We start from the raw sequence: 14,031 nt of genomic DNA on the forward strand, positions 1-14,031 counted from the left end.
GGGTGGGGTTTCTATATTTAGTAGATTCTGAGTACTTGGAGGATTTTGTTGTTGAGAGATGGATTGGGGGAAATGTTGAAACTATAAGAAAATAGGCTATGCTGATGTGAAAATGTGTTGTAAGATTGCAAATCTCATTGTTATCTTTATAATCTGAATTTTGATAGGGCAATGCTCATTTATGTTTGAGGGCTAAAAATAATGGTGAGCCTAATGATGAGATTTTCTTATCTTGATCATTATTTAAAATACAACCACATATACATATACACAATTCCAATAGCTCCTTAACTAACTAGCTAACTCTTCACTGATTAATTCACCTCTTTCACCTACCCACACCTCACTTACTTTAAAAAGATTTTATCATTCCTTACCAATCTCATTGATAAAATTCACTTTTATGGCATTAATTAGGACCAATGCTATATATACCAGTAATCTTTTATTTAAGATTATTGAGAGTTTTTTCTGTACTCTGCTTAGTTCTCGTTAGCTGTGAAGGACTAAGCCAATATATAGGCTTATGCTGATAGTGTTTATTGGCTGCCCTAAGAATCATAGCTTTTATAGCTGGAAGAAATTATCTGGACTCTTTTATCAACCCGTTTTATAGATCTGGCAACTACTGTTCTGAATGGATAAGTTCCTTAGCATGAAAGGAGGGCATTATTATGTGGATATAGAAGAATTCAGTCTCCTTGCCACTACCCCCATTCCTTGCGGTGAGATCATTGTTAGTCCTTCTCAAAACAAAACAATATATTGATGTTTACATCTCAGTTCTCTGCCATCAAGAAACTTAATGTAGTTGGAGAAATAGGACTTAGACATAAAAAGATTCATAATTGGGTAAACATATCCTCTCTTTCTTAAGGATAAACTGGTTGGAGTTTAGGACATTTACCTCTTAATGACCCAGATACATTTGGGACTTTTAATAATGTTGATCTTATAGGTTGAATCTTACATTAGGCCAGGGGTGGGCAACCTTTTTGTGAGTGCGTGCCAAAACCAGCAAAATCTCTGACTCAAAATTCTTCTGTGTGCCAACCCTAATTTTTTGAGAACATGTTACGCCTACTTGATATCTCTTAAGGTGTACGTATGTGAAGAACCTTGAAGAAATAATAAAATTCATTCGAGCGACAAAAACACAGTATATGATGATGAAAAATACATTTATTTTTTAATGTATACATGTACACTGATAGTCCAACAGAAAACTTTATGACTCTGTTTGATATTATCAGTGGGACTTTTGCTGCTGAATCACTGATGACAGAGATTTTACATCAGGTTTATATTTCGTGACCTTCAGAGATATGCACGAGCTACTACTTTCATCTGTCAGGCTACTCCTATTACGAGACTTAATAAAATTCATCACTGAGAACAAAGATTCACAAGCGTGTGTGGATGAAACCAAAACACTGGTTGGATCTAGGAAGGCAGGGAGAGTTAAGGCAGAGGCATAGAAATTGCTCTTCCCCTCTCTTGTCAATCCATGTCTGTAGTCTTTAAGATAACTTGTTATGTAAAACTAGAGGCCTGGTGCACAACAATTTGTGCACTTGGGGGGGCGGTCCCTCAGCCCGGCCTGTGCCCTCTTGCAGTCTGGGACCCCTCGGAGGATGACCACTGCCGGGGTCCAACCGCAGCAGGTCCAGGGGTTTCCAAAGGTGTAGACGGAGTCGGCGAAGAAGGAATGACACGGAGGCAGTGTTCAGTTGATCAGCAGCCTAGCCAGGATCTCTAGCCAAGTTCTGGTCAGGATCTCCAGCGAAGTTCTGGTTAGGATCTCTAGCCAGGTTCTGTGTCCATGTTCTCTTGTTAGGTTCTCCAGCCAGGCCCTGTAGCCATGTTCCCTCGCTAGGTTCTCCAGTCAGGTTCTGTCCAGGTTCTCCAGCCAGGTTCAGTCACCAGGTTCTAGTCAGGTTCTCTTGCCAATTTCTGTAGTCAGGTTCTGTCCAGGATCTTTTGCCATGTTCTCTCGCTAGGTTCTGTCTCTAGGTTCTGAGGCCAGTTTCTGTCCAGGATCTTTTGCCATGTTCTCTCCAGCGAAGTTCTTCTGTCCCTAGAGAACGTTCTGTGTAGGTTCTGTGCCTAGGTTCTATCTCTCTCTCTCTGTCTTCTTACATCTGTATTTATACCAGTTGATTCCAATCTTATCAATCTCTATTTCAAAGGTTAGGGCGTTTCTTATCTCCATTCCAGGGAGTAAAGATTATGTAGCTTAAGCATGATTGTTCGTAGTTAAAGTGATTAATTACCCACCTGGCACTTAGTTAAGAGGTTTTATTCCCTCCCTAACTTCAGGGGAAAATCCCTACCTGGGGAAACAACCTTTCTCAGAGACCTTGGTTAAAACACATAGTGCCTAGAAGGTGAGCAAACATATTAAGAACAGTATGCCATATATGCCAGGTCCCTTGAAACAGCAAGCATGGACTGGCTCCCGGCAGACCACCTGCTGGCGTAGGCCCGTTCCCCGGGGGGATTGGGCCTAAGCTGGCAGTCAGACATCCCTCTGGCAGCCCGGGATCCCTTGGGGGATGTCCACTTGCCAGTGGGGAGCAGGCCTAAGCTGTAGTCGGACATCCTTAGCACTGCTGAGGATGCGGGAGAGGCTCCCAGTACCACCGCTGTACTGGCAGCCGTCAGCCTGGCTTGTGGCTGAGCAGAGCTCCCCCTGTGGAAGTACACTGACCACCAGAGGGAAGCTCCTGCATTGAGCATCTGCCCCCTGGTGGTCAGTGTGTGTCATAGTGACCAGTCATTCCCAGTCTTTCTGCTGTTAGGGTCAATTTGCATATTACCTTTTTATTATATAGGAGTGCCTGTCCAGCCTGGGTGAGGGGCTGATGGCTGTTTGCAGGCTAGCCAAGCCCCCCAGCGGGGACCCTCACCCCATGAGGGTGTGGCCATCTTGGGTGAGGGGCTGATGGCTGTTTTCAGGCTGGTTATGGCCCCCAGCCACCCAAGCTCCCAGTGGAGGCTGGCTGGAAGCAGGTATCTGGGATTTATTTGTCTTTTATAATTGAAACTTTGTTGCTATGAGTGGAGGCCGCAGCTGGTTCAGGGCTGGCGGGAAGCTTGGCTTCCTCCATCGCTCGGGCAACCAAGCCTCCTCCTTGCTCCAGCTCTATGGCTGCTGGCCGCCATCTTGGTTGGGTTAATTTGCATATAGTCGCTTTGATTGGCTGGCGGGCGTGGCTTGGGCGTAGCGAAGGTACAGTCAATTAGCATCTTTGTCTTTTATTAGTGTAGATTATTTATTTATCTAAGATGCACCTACACTGAATTTATCTGAAAAATAAAAAAGTCGATATTAAGAAGAGAAGTGTAAATGGAAGATTATAAGAGAGGGTTTCGCATGCCAGCAAAAGTTACTGGCGTGCCATGTTTGGCACACATGCCAGGGGTTGCCCACTCCTGCATTAGGCTTTTATTCCGTCATCAAGGTTCAAATTACACTAATAATTACCTTTGTATAACACTTTACAGTTTATGAAGTGTTTTTAAAGGCATTATTACATTTGATTTTTAGGATACCATTGTTAGTTGGGGAGGCAAGAACTATTTTAGAGCTGCAACTTGAGTTCAGATTTTACTCTTAGTGTATTAAACAACACTGCTTTTGTGTTTTCACTTGCTTTATATCCAGATTTCCATAGTAATACATTATGTTTTGATAGGTTCCATTTTGGAATGAACCCAGTATTTTTTTTTTTTTAACTGAAAAGGCTATATTTTCCAATACTATTTATTCAAAGGGAGTTGAGTGAACTTGAGTTTTTGTTTTAAAACTAAAGTTGGACTAAAGAATTTCATCTTAGGCAGATTCTTGTGTTTGAAATAAAATATCTTATTTAACTCTCTTGGAATCAGTTAACATTTATCAGGTGCCTTGTATGGCAGGTTGTAGCACAGGCGATGGGAGGTGGGGGGAGCCTTAGGAATGAAAGTTACAATGAAAAATAGCAAGAATTTAAACTCAAGTAGACCTGAGTTTGAATCCCAGCCTGCTATTTATTTATTACTTACAAATTACTTCTTGGAGCTTCAAATTCCTTATCTAGAAAAAGGAGATGATAATACCGATCTTGTAGGAAGAACTGTTTTGAGGATTAGGGTGAGATATATATATATATATATATATATATATATATATATATATATATATCATAGTATGTGCTTTATAAGATATTATTGTGATAAGCAAATGAATAGACAAATATTTGTGTGTGGTGAGAGTTAGCTGAGTCTTGACAGAAAATGTTTGGCTGACTTGATATAGAATAGAGTGAAGTGATAGTGGCTGCCAACATACTATGTTCTGCTTTTGTTGAAACTTGCAGTTCTCACACTGGTGTTTGCCAACATTGTATTTGACTCCTCACATAGTAGAAGCCAAGTCATTCCTATACAGTGTGTATAAGTCATTTGGAAACATTTGTAGGATGTACTTTTAAACCTCTATTGCAGTTTAGTTGAGAGGGGAGACTCTCAGGTTACCACAAGTAGTGAAATCAGGTGGCAGGGTGCCTCTCTGGGTTTGGAACCTAGATTAAGTTTCCTGAATGATGTAACCATGAAAAGGAAGACTTGCCACCTAGGGTGAAATGCTCGATGACAGTGAGTGTGGCAGGTGAACTGAATAGGATAGGATGAAAAGATGAACTTATTTTGTTTGTTGAAGTTGTGCTTTATTCACCTGTAAACATTTATGGAGCACCTACTACATGCTAGGTATGGTTCTGGGTGCTAGGAATATAGTGGTAGTGGTGGAAAGCCTTTTTTTCTGATATTGTAGAGCTTACATTCTAGTGAGGGAGAGTGCAAATAAATATAAAATACAGTGACTCTCAGCTAAGTACCATGGGAGAAATAAAACAGGAGAAGCAAGTAGCACGTTACAGAAGGTTTTATTTTTTATTTGTTTAATATACTTAATTTTATTACAAAATAAAAAACACACAAATTGCAACAGTCTAGAAAACTCAAAATTTACTATTGATACTAATTCCTATGAGTTTGCTGTGCAACCATACACAAGAAATTAAAGAAACCATTAAATATTTAGAAACATTTAACATCAGAAGCCTTAAAATCTAACTACATGTAGTAGCCCCTCAAAAAGCTACAACCTGCATTTTTTTTTTTTAAATATATTTTATTGATTCTTTTCCACAGAGAGGAAGGGAGAGAGATAGAGAGCTAGAAACATCGATGGGAGAGAAACATCGACCAGCTGCCTCCTGCACATCTCCCACAGGGGATATGCCCGCAACCCAGGTACATGCCCTTGACCGGAATCGAACCTGGGACCCTTCAGTCCGCAGGCCGACGCTCTATCCACTGAGCCAAACCGGTTTCGGCAACCTGCATTTTTTATAAAAGTATTTTCTCTACAAAGAATCTTATCAGCTATACAAAAATCTGTACAGTTTTTATACTGAAGCTAATATTGAGCTGCACTTGAATTCACATTCTTTTTTTTTTTTATTTAAATATATTTTATTGATTTTTTTACAGAGAGGAAGGGAGAGAGAGAGTTAGAAACATCGATCAGCCGCCTCCTGCACATTTCCCACTGGGGGTGTGCCCGCAACCCAGGTACATGCCCTTGACCGGAATCGGACCTGGGACCCCTCAGTCCACAGGCCGACGCTCTATCCACTGAGCCAAACCGGTTTCGGCCACATTCTTTTTACAAAAAGAAATATATTGGTTGATTTAAAGAGGAATGGGGAGGGAGGGAGAGAGTGAGAGAGAGAAACATCAATGATGAGAGAGAATCATTGATCGGCGGCCTCCTGCACTCCCCCTACTGGGGATCGAGCCCGCATGTGCCCTTGACTGGAATCGAATCCAAGACCCTTCAGTCTGCAGGCTGATGCTATATCCACTGAGCCAAACGAGCTAGGGCTGAATTCACATTCTTAGCAAAACAATTGCCTGAGAGCACACACACATACTCCGCACACATCATTACAGGACAGCCTTTATTCTTCATCTTCATCTTCTTCTTCTTCTTCTTCATCATCATCATCATCTTCCTTTTCCTCCTCCTCCTCATCTTCTGGTTCATTTTTCTTCTTTGAGCCAGTTGGCCTGCCGGGCCCTTCTTTCCCACTTCATGTTTGCCCTTGGCACATTATGCAGCACTATCCTTTTCATATTTCTCCTTTAGCTTAGCTGCTTTTTGTTCATATGGTTGCTTATCTTTGGCTGATTGCTCAGACCACATTTCACCCAGTTTTTTTGCAGTATCCCCAATGGATAAACCAAGGGTGTTCACTTTTGATTTTTGAGCAATGTTCAGAGCACAACAGGAAGAAGGCTGATGGAGGCCTTTTAGGAGCATTGGGATCTTTTTTCTTTCCTTTCTTGTCACCTTTGGGGAGAACATAATTTTTCATCTCCCGGTCATAGCGAGCTTTGTCACTCTTTGCCATATCTTCGAACTTTGGCTTTTCCTTTGCAGACATGGTCTTCCATCTCTCTGAACATTTCTTGGAGAATTTGGAAAAATTTATGGAAGAGTTGGGATGTTTCTTCTTGTGCTCTTCCCGGCAGGTTTGCATGAAGAAGGCATTCGAGGACATCTTGCCCCCTGGCTTGTTGGGGTCTCCTTTACCCATGATGACAGACGGCATCCATTTAGTAGTAGGTTTTCCTCAGAGTGCCGTGGAGCGGCCGGGTTCGACCGAGATGCTCCCTCGCTGGGCTCCAGCGTGAACTGGTTTTATTGCTAAGCCAATCCTCAGCCTCTTGTTTTCGGGGTGTTTATTTTTATTTTATTGATTTAATATTTTTAATTAATTAATTTTTGAGAGAGAGAGAGAGAGATATTAGAGAAACATTGATGTGAGAGTGAAACATCGATCGATGGGCTGCCTCCTGCACACTCCCTGCCAGGGATTGAGCTGCATCCTGGCCATGTGCCCTGACCAGGAATTGAACTGGCAATATTTTTGTGCACAGGATGATGCCCAGTCAGTTGAGCCACCTGGCTGGGGCTGGGTGTGTATGCTTATTTTTAGAGAGGATCTCACTTAGGGATGATAGGGAAGACTTCTCTGAGAAGTAACAAATGAACAGAGCCCAGAATAAAGCCAGTGAGTGACCCTTTAAGAAAAGGCGCCCAAATGATGATTTTTAAAAAAAAATTTTTAAATTCTTTATTGTTTAAAGTATTACATATGTCTCATTTCCCCCCCAATTGATCTCTCCCAGGCTGTTCCCAACCCCAGCACATCAAATGATGGGTTTTAAAGTAACCCTTTATTTTTAAATCTTTATTGTTGAAAGTATACGTATGTCCCCTTTTTTCTCCCGTTGACCCCTTATAGCCAGTCTCCCCGCCCCAGGCCTTCACCCCCCTATTGTCTGTGTCCGTGGGTTATGCATATATACGTACAAGTTCTTTGGTTGATCTCCTCCCATTCACCCCCTTTAGAAGGGGTAGGAAGAGTGGAGGTAGCACGGACTTCACAAGTTGCTTTAGAGCAGTGGTTCTCAACTTTCCTAATGCCACAACCGTTTAATACAGTTCCTCATGTTGTGGTGACCCCCAATCATAAAATTATTTTTGTTGCTACTTCATAACTGTAATTTTGCCACTGTTATGAATCGTAATTTAAGTATCTGATATGCAGGATGTATTTAGGCAACCCCTGTGAAAGGGTCGTTTGACCCCCAACGGGGTCGCAACCCACAGGTTGAGAACCGCTGCTTTAGTGGGTGGTGGAGGAGAGGATTTCCTTGTTAAATGATTGATATTAGCCCATATTAATTCTTCACTGTCTATTGTAGGGTTGGAGTGGGTCTGGTACAGTTGAAAATCAGCCTTCATGTCATCTTTGGGACATATACTAGAGGTTACACCACTCCAGAAAATATACATTTAGGTATCCAGGAGACTTAACAATTCTCCCCTCACCACATATAGTACTTTGAAAATTAGTATATAGTCTTGAATTATATCTATCAGAATATAAATGTAAATCTATGGGCTCCACAACAGGTCCAATAAATCAGAATATTTGAGGATGGTACCTCAAATTTTAAAAACTTATTCCACATCCATACTGAAGTTTGAAAATTACTGTTTGCAATCTTGTTGATAGAAATCATTTTTATCCCAGGCTTAGTGGATGGGCAGGCAAGTACCTGCTTATTTAAGATTCATTACTTTTCATAATTTACATTGGAGCTTGCATTTCCTTTTGCTTGATTTAATTCTTGGCTTTAATTTCTGTTACACTGTAGCTTCCATAGTAAGATGTGTTGATAAGTCAGCAGAAAACGAAACTATTGTCCTCTTTGCTTTCATTATTTTGCATTTTCACCATCAGCCACATCCCTGGGAAGGAGCAACCTCTGAAAGGAGAATGCTGAATTGGCTATATAGACTGATGTGCTTTAGAAAAAAACTTGCTTATATTCAATAGTTTTTTTGCGTTCTGTTAGTTGAAAATTCTAGTTATTGTGTTTAAGGTTTTAAATTTTTTCATAGGTCTTTAAATCTAATATGCAAAAAGCTAAATGAAAGAGAAAACCGAATAAAGATATTGAGGTATTTAATATATTTAATAGTAGACATCAATAAATATTAATTTGATGCAAGGAAAGGGATGGAAACAACTAGCAATGGCAGATTTAAACCATCTGCAGATGGTCAAACCAGACCCTTAAAGGTGTTACCTTAAACATTCTGGTGGACACACAATTGAAGAAAGTATGCACTGTGTCCCCCATGTTTAATTTTAGTGTTACCACTGATGTTCATTGTCAGGTTGTGGGAAGACTAGTAGCCAGGAAGCCTGTCTACCAGGACCCATCTCCAGGCCAGTAGCTAAGCTTAAGACTTCAGTACCTTGCCTTTTGGGTACTGTTAGGGCTACTGTCTTCCTTTCTTGGAAAGAGGTTGAACATTTTAGAAACTGAAAGGGCCTTAGAATGAATTAAAGTCTATACTTTTATTTTACTGTTAAAGAAACCAAAATTCAGAGAAATGAAATTTTCTCCTAGGCCTTCATACTAGAATATGAAGCCTGGAAATGTGGTTTCCTTCAATGGGGCCATCCATTTGAGTCATTTTTTTTTTTAAGTTCACTTTTCTCCCTGGCTGGTGTGGGCATTGTCCAGTGCACCAAAAGGTTGCTGGTTTGATGGTCAGGGCACTTGTCCTGGTGTTGGGCCTGATGCCCGGTAGGGGGCATGCAGGAGGCAGCCTATTGATATTCTGCTCTTATATGGATATTTCTCTTACTCCCTTTCCTTCCTCTCTCTCTTTCAAATACACACACACACACACACACACACACACACACACACACACACGAGGCCTGGTGCACAAAAATTTGTGCACTCGGGTGGCGGGGGGGTCCCTCAGCCTGGCCTGTGCCCTCTTGCAGTCTGGGACCCCTTGGGGGATGACCACCTGCTGGTTTAGGCCCACTCCCGGGGGAATTGGGCCTAAGCTGGCAGTCAGACATCACTCTGGCAGCCCGGGAGCCCTTGGGGGATGTCCACTTGCCAGCAGGGAGCAGGCCTAAGCTGGAGTCGGACATCCTTAGCGCTGCTGAGGAGGCAGGAGAGGCTCCTACCACCACCGCTGTATTGGCAGCCATCAGCCTGGCTTGAGGCTGAGAAGAGCTCCCCCTGTGGGAGTGCACTGACCACCAGGGGGCAGCTTCTGCATTGAGCATCTGCCCCCTGGTGGTCAGTGTATGTCATAGTGACCAGTCATTCCCAGTCTTTCTGCTGTTAGGGTCAATTTGCATATTACCCTTTTATTATATAGGATAGAGGCCTGGTGCACGGGTGGGGGCTGGCTTGTTTGCCCTGAAGGGTATCCCGGATCAGAGTGGGGGTCCCGCTGAGGTGCCTGGCCAGCCTGGGTGAGGGGCTGATGGCTGTTTGCAAAGCTGGTCAAACGCCCCCCCCCCCCCCCCCCGTGGGGACCCTCACCCCATGGAGGTTTGGCCAGCCTGGGTGAGGGGCTGATGGCTGTTTTCAGGATGGCTACAGCCCCTTTAGGATGGGGAGTCCCCACTGGGGTGCCTGGCCAGTCTGGGTGATGGGCTGAGGGCCGTTTTCAGGTTGGCCAAGCCCCCAGGTGATGGAACTTTGTTGCCTTCAGTGGAGCTCAGAGCCGGCTGGGAAGCTTGGCTTCCTCCATCACTGGAGCAACCAAGCCTCCTGCTTGCTTCAGCTCCGTGGCTGCTGGCCGCCATCTTGGTTGGGTTAATTTGCATATAGTTGCTCTGATTGGCTGGTGGGCATGGCTTAAGGCATAGTGAAGGTATGGTCAATTTGCATGTCTGTCTTTCATTAGATTAGATATACACATACACACACACATACATATACACACACATGCACACATATATATACATATTTAAAAAGATGTGCCCCTTTTGGCTCTGGCCAGGTAGCTCAGTTGGTTAGTGTTGGTCCAATATGCCAAGGTTGCAGATTTGATCCCTGGTCAGGGCACACATATAAGAATCAACTAATGAATGCATAAATGAGTGGAACAACAAATTGATATTCTCTCTCTTCCTCTCTCTAAAATCAACAAATTAAAGAAAAATGCTTTTTTTAAAAAAAGAAGAAAATAAGATAAAATGTTTCCTTTTCTCCCAAAAGATGTTATCGTTTCAGTTCAAGGGTTTCTTGTAGTCATTCCATGCTGTTGGTTGTTTTTGCCTTTGCCTTTCCAGTGATTGGGCGGCCCTGTTAGGGTATGAATGGCAATTTATATCTTACTTTTAGTAAAACTTAGGTAAAATGTAAGAGAACTCTTGAAATTAAGGCAGATGAGAGGAACAGTAACTGGCCCCGAGTCACACTGCAAAGCAGCACATCTTTTTGGCTTGGCACCAAGTACTGGGTGGGGCAAAAGTAGGTTTACAGATCATATGGTAAATAATACAATAAATACCAATACAAGAATAAACTTTCTTGTACACGTATTTACTTCCTTTTCTTTCCTTTTCCTTAAACTTAGTCTTACAAGAGGTATAGTGTGGCAGAAGAGGTTTGAGTTGGGAGTTTAGATTCTAAGTCTTAGGCCCAATTTTGCTTCAAGCCTCCGTTTCATCTCTTTGGGCCTTATTTCCCTCATCTTTAAAATGAAAGGCTGGACTGGAAGATAATTGATCCAGGGATCTCTCTAGCTCTGATTCTCTTTGATTTCATGAACCCGGGAATGGCCACAGCTTGCAGTTTGCTCTGACACACAGATTCTGCATTGGAACTTTTACTACAATACGCCTTGGGTGGTCTCAGGCTAATATTTTTTTTTTCTAGGAGGAATGTTTCTGAGAGTGTGGGTTTTATAAATAAGCCACGTTTTTGTTTATTTCTTTTGTCTTAAAGAGACGGTAAACGATTAAAAATAAGAGTTATTGAAGTCTTGGAAGTTGTGGGAAGTATGTTAATGTGTATCTCAAGTAACTGTTCTAGACTAGCAAATGCTTTGTTAGGTTTATACAGGACAGTGATTTTTCAACTATTGTGCCACAGGAATTTTTAAAGCATACAATACCTGACTATTTAGTCAGGAAATAGTTTATTTCCCTTAGTTTGTCAATTAAAAAATGACAACAGCCAACACTATAGCTGTCCAGTATGAATGAATCAAAATAATACCTATTTTTTTAAAATATATTTTATTGATTTTTTACAGAGAGGAAGGGAGAGAGATAGAGAGTCAGAAACATCGATGAGAGAGAAACATCGATCAGCCACCTCATGCACATTCCCCACCGGGGATGTGCCTGCAACCCAGGCACATGCCCTTGACCGGAATCGAACCTGGGACCTTTCAGTCCGCAGGCCGACGCTCCATCCACTGAGCCAAACCAGTTTCGGCCAAAATAATACCTATTTTTTTTTGTCAGATTAGCAAAAATATTTTTTGGTGTGCCGCAGAATTTTACTAACTAGTTATGTGTGTCATAAGATGAAAAAGGTTGAAAATTGCTGATATAAGGTGGCACAGTATTGTGGCATTCTCCTGATGCTATTTCAAATAACAAGGGACTACTATAAGGAAGTTCAAAGTCCATAGTTAGTTTCCACCTTTGGAAAAGGAGTGCTGGCTTACCCCAGGCCGGGAGAGCTACTGAGGACAGGAATTCAAGCTTCCTTGGAACTCCCACTTCCTAGTGGTATGATTTGAGCCCCTCTCAACTCTTTATGACTAGAAAATCTGCAATTGAGGTTTGACTTGTTTAATTTATGGGAGTTTGTTTCCCTTGAAATTGCCACTTCTACCTTAGAATAATGATTCTCATAGGCTGCTCAGAGCTCTTTGATTATGAATCTCCCTGAGCAGGCTTGATGGCTGTATTATAAGGTGATAAAGTACAGTCTGGCTTTGTCTGTACTGGAAACCATTCACCTGAATGCCCTATTCTAAGTGGGTGGGGTTCCTTTCATTCCTGCCTGAACGAAAAGCATTTAGCTGACTTCCTGATCATGCCCTGTCTTGTCCTTCATTTTTTCATTTTGCTTTTCATTATTCTTTGCTGCAACAGCCAGTCTTCCAGTTGTGGCTTTGCACAAGGCAAGAACCACAAAGCTTTGTCCATGTTTGTTATTGGAAAAGAAACTTTACAAGCTGGAGTTAGGAAAAGGATTTAGATCTCTTGCTGTATTCATAGGATTAGGATGAGAAGTGGGGAAGCTGGGGGGATGTGGGGAGACTTGGATCCAATAAAATACTCCAGATGAAGTATTTGAGAAAATGGAACTTTGAGTTGCTGAAAGAACAAAAATATTTGAGGAATGCTCTTGACTTGATAAATAAGTTATTTTTAGTTTGCAGAAAAAGAGTAATTTCATCAGTGTAGTGGAATCTTGCAGTTGTGTTTGTAACCTAAACTAATCGGTTTAGGCTTGTGCCAGAAAAAACTTTTAGTACTACTTGGCTTAACTCCTGCAGCCCTGTGGCTGGGCCTCAGAGCATTGGTTGGTAGTGTGGAGTACTTGGGGGAAAAGGGTGAGCTGCTGCTGCTTGAGATGCTCATGGATGAGAGAGAACCTGTATGGTAGACCCCTGCCTTAGTGCATGCACTTGGGCTATACGTCTCTGGTGTAGGTGTAATGAGGTGCTTAAATCCAGTGTTCCCTTTTGGGACACCAAGCATGACTTTGGGTGGAACTGCCTTATACTCTGATTGGCTGTTTTTCCAATTCACTTGTCATTCTCTACCCATCTGTTGGTTCTTGGTTATTTTACTCTGCCTTAAGTGATGTTTATTGGATTTTAAGCTCTCAGTTATCATCCATTCGGCATACCCTTATTAAGTGCCCATCAAATGTGTGCCTGGCATGAAGGTAGGTGCTACGTGTCCTTTGGTGTTTGTTTCTTAGAGACTCTAGATTTTATATATGTTAATTCTGTGGAAGAATGCCAACTTGTTGATTACTTTTAAAGTACTGTAATTTTTAATTTTGGGAAAGGCAGTTTATATGAATTACTGGGTCAGTAAAACATGTCTAGTGGTCCATTCTAGTTTGGGTACTATATATGCATTTACAGGAGATAGACCTTCCTAAGATGTGACCGTTGCAGATTTTATAATGGTGTGGGGAAAACAATAGACCAGTGATGGCGAACCTTTTGAGCTCGGTGTGTCACCATTTTGAAAAACCCTAACTTAACTCTGGTGCCGTGTCACATATAGAAATTTTTTGATATTTGCAACCATAGTAAAACAAAGACATATTTTTGATATTTATTTTATATATTTAAATGCTATTTAACAAAGAAAAATCAACCAAAAAAATGAGTTCATAGGTTCGCCATCACTGCAATAGACAGTACAAATTATTGAAGAAAAAATAAAAACATGTACAAACTAAGTCAGCTGTGCATACCTAGCTACCTAAGTACTACTTGGTCAGTAAGGTTTATAGCTCCCTGTTAGAGCAAGTTTTGCTTTTATTTCTTTAGCTTTATACACAAGTATGTTAGCCAGCAGCTTTTGAATGTGGCTGTTTATAGTT

At 41.8% G+C, this 14,031-nt stretch overlaps 1 protein-coding gene and 1 pseudogene across 2 annotated transcripts in view; one reads left to right on the plus strand and one right to left on the minus strand.

Moving 5' to 3' along the window:
* Positions 1–14,031, plus strand: part of LUZP1 (leucine zipper protein 1) — an 84,813-nt gene that overhangs the window by 37,015 nt on the left and 33,767 nt on the right. The window lies entirely within an intron of this gene.
* Positions 6,009–6,647, minus strand: LOC308515964 (high mobility group protein B2-like; annotated as a pseudogene). The gene has a single exon. The product of its transcript is annotated as a high mobility group protein B2-like (transcript).

The sequence above is a fragment of the Myotis nattereri genome (assembly GCF_964212035.1).
Source record: "Myotis nattereri genome assembly, chromosome: 3".
NCBI lineage: Eukaryota > Metazoa > Chordata > Mammalia > Chiroptera > Vespertilionidae > Myotis > Myotis nattereri.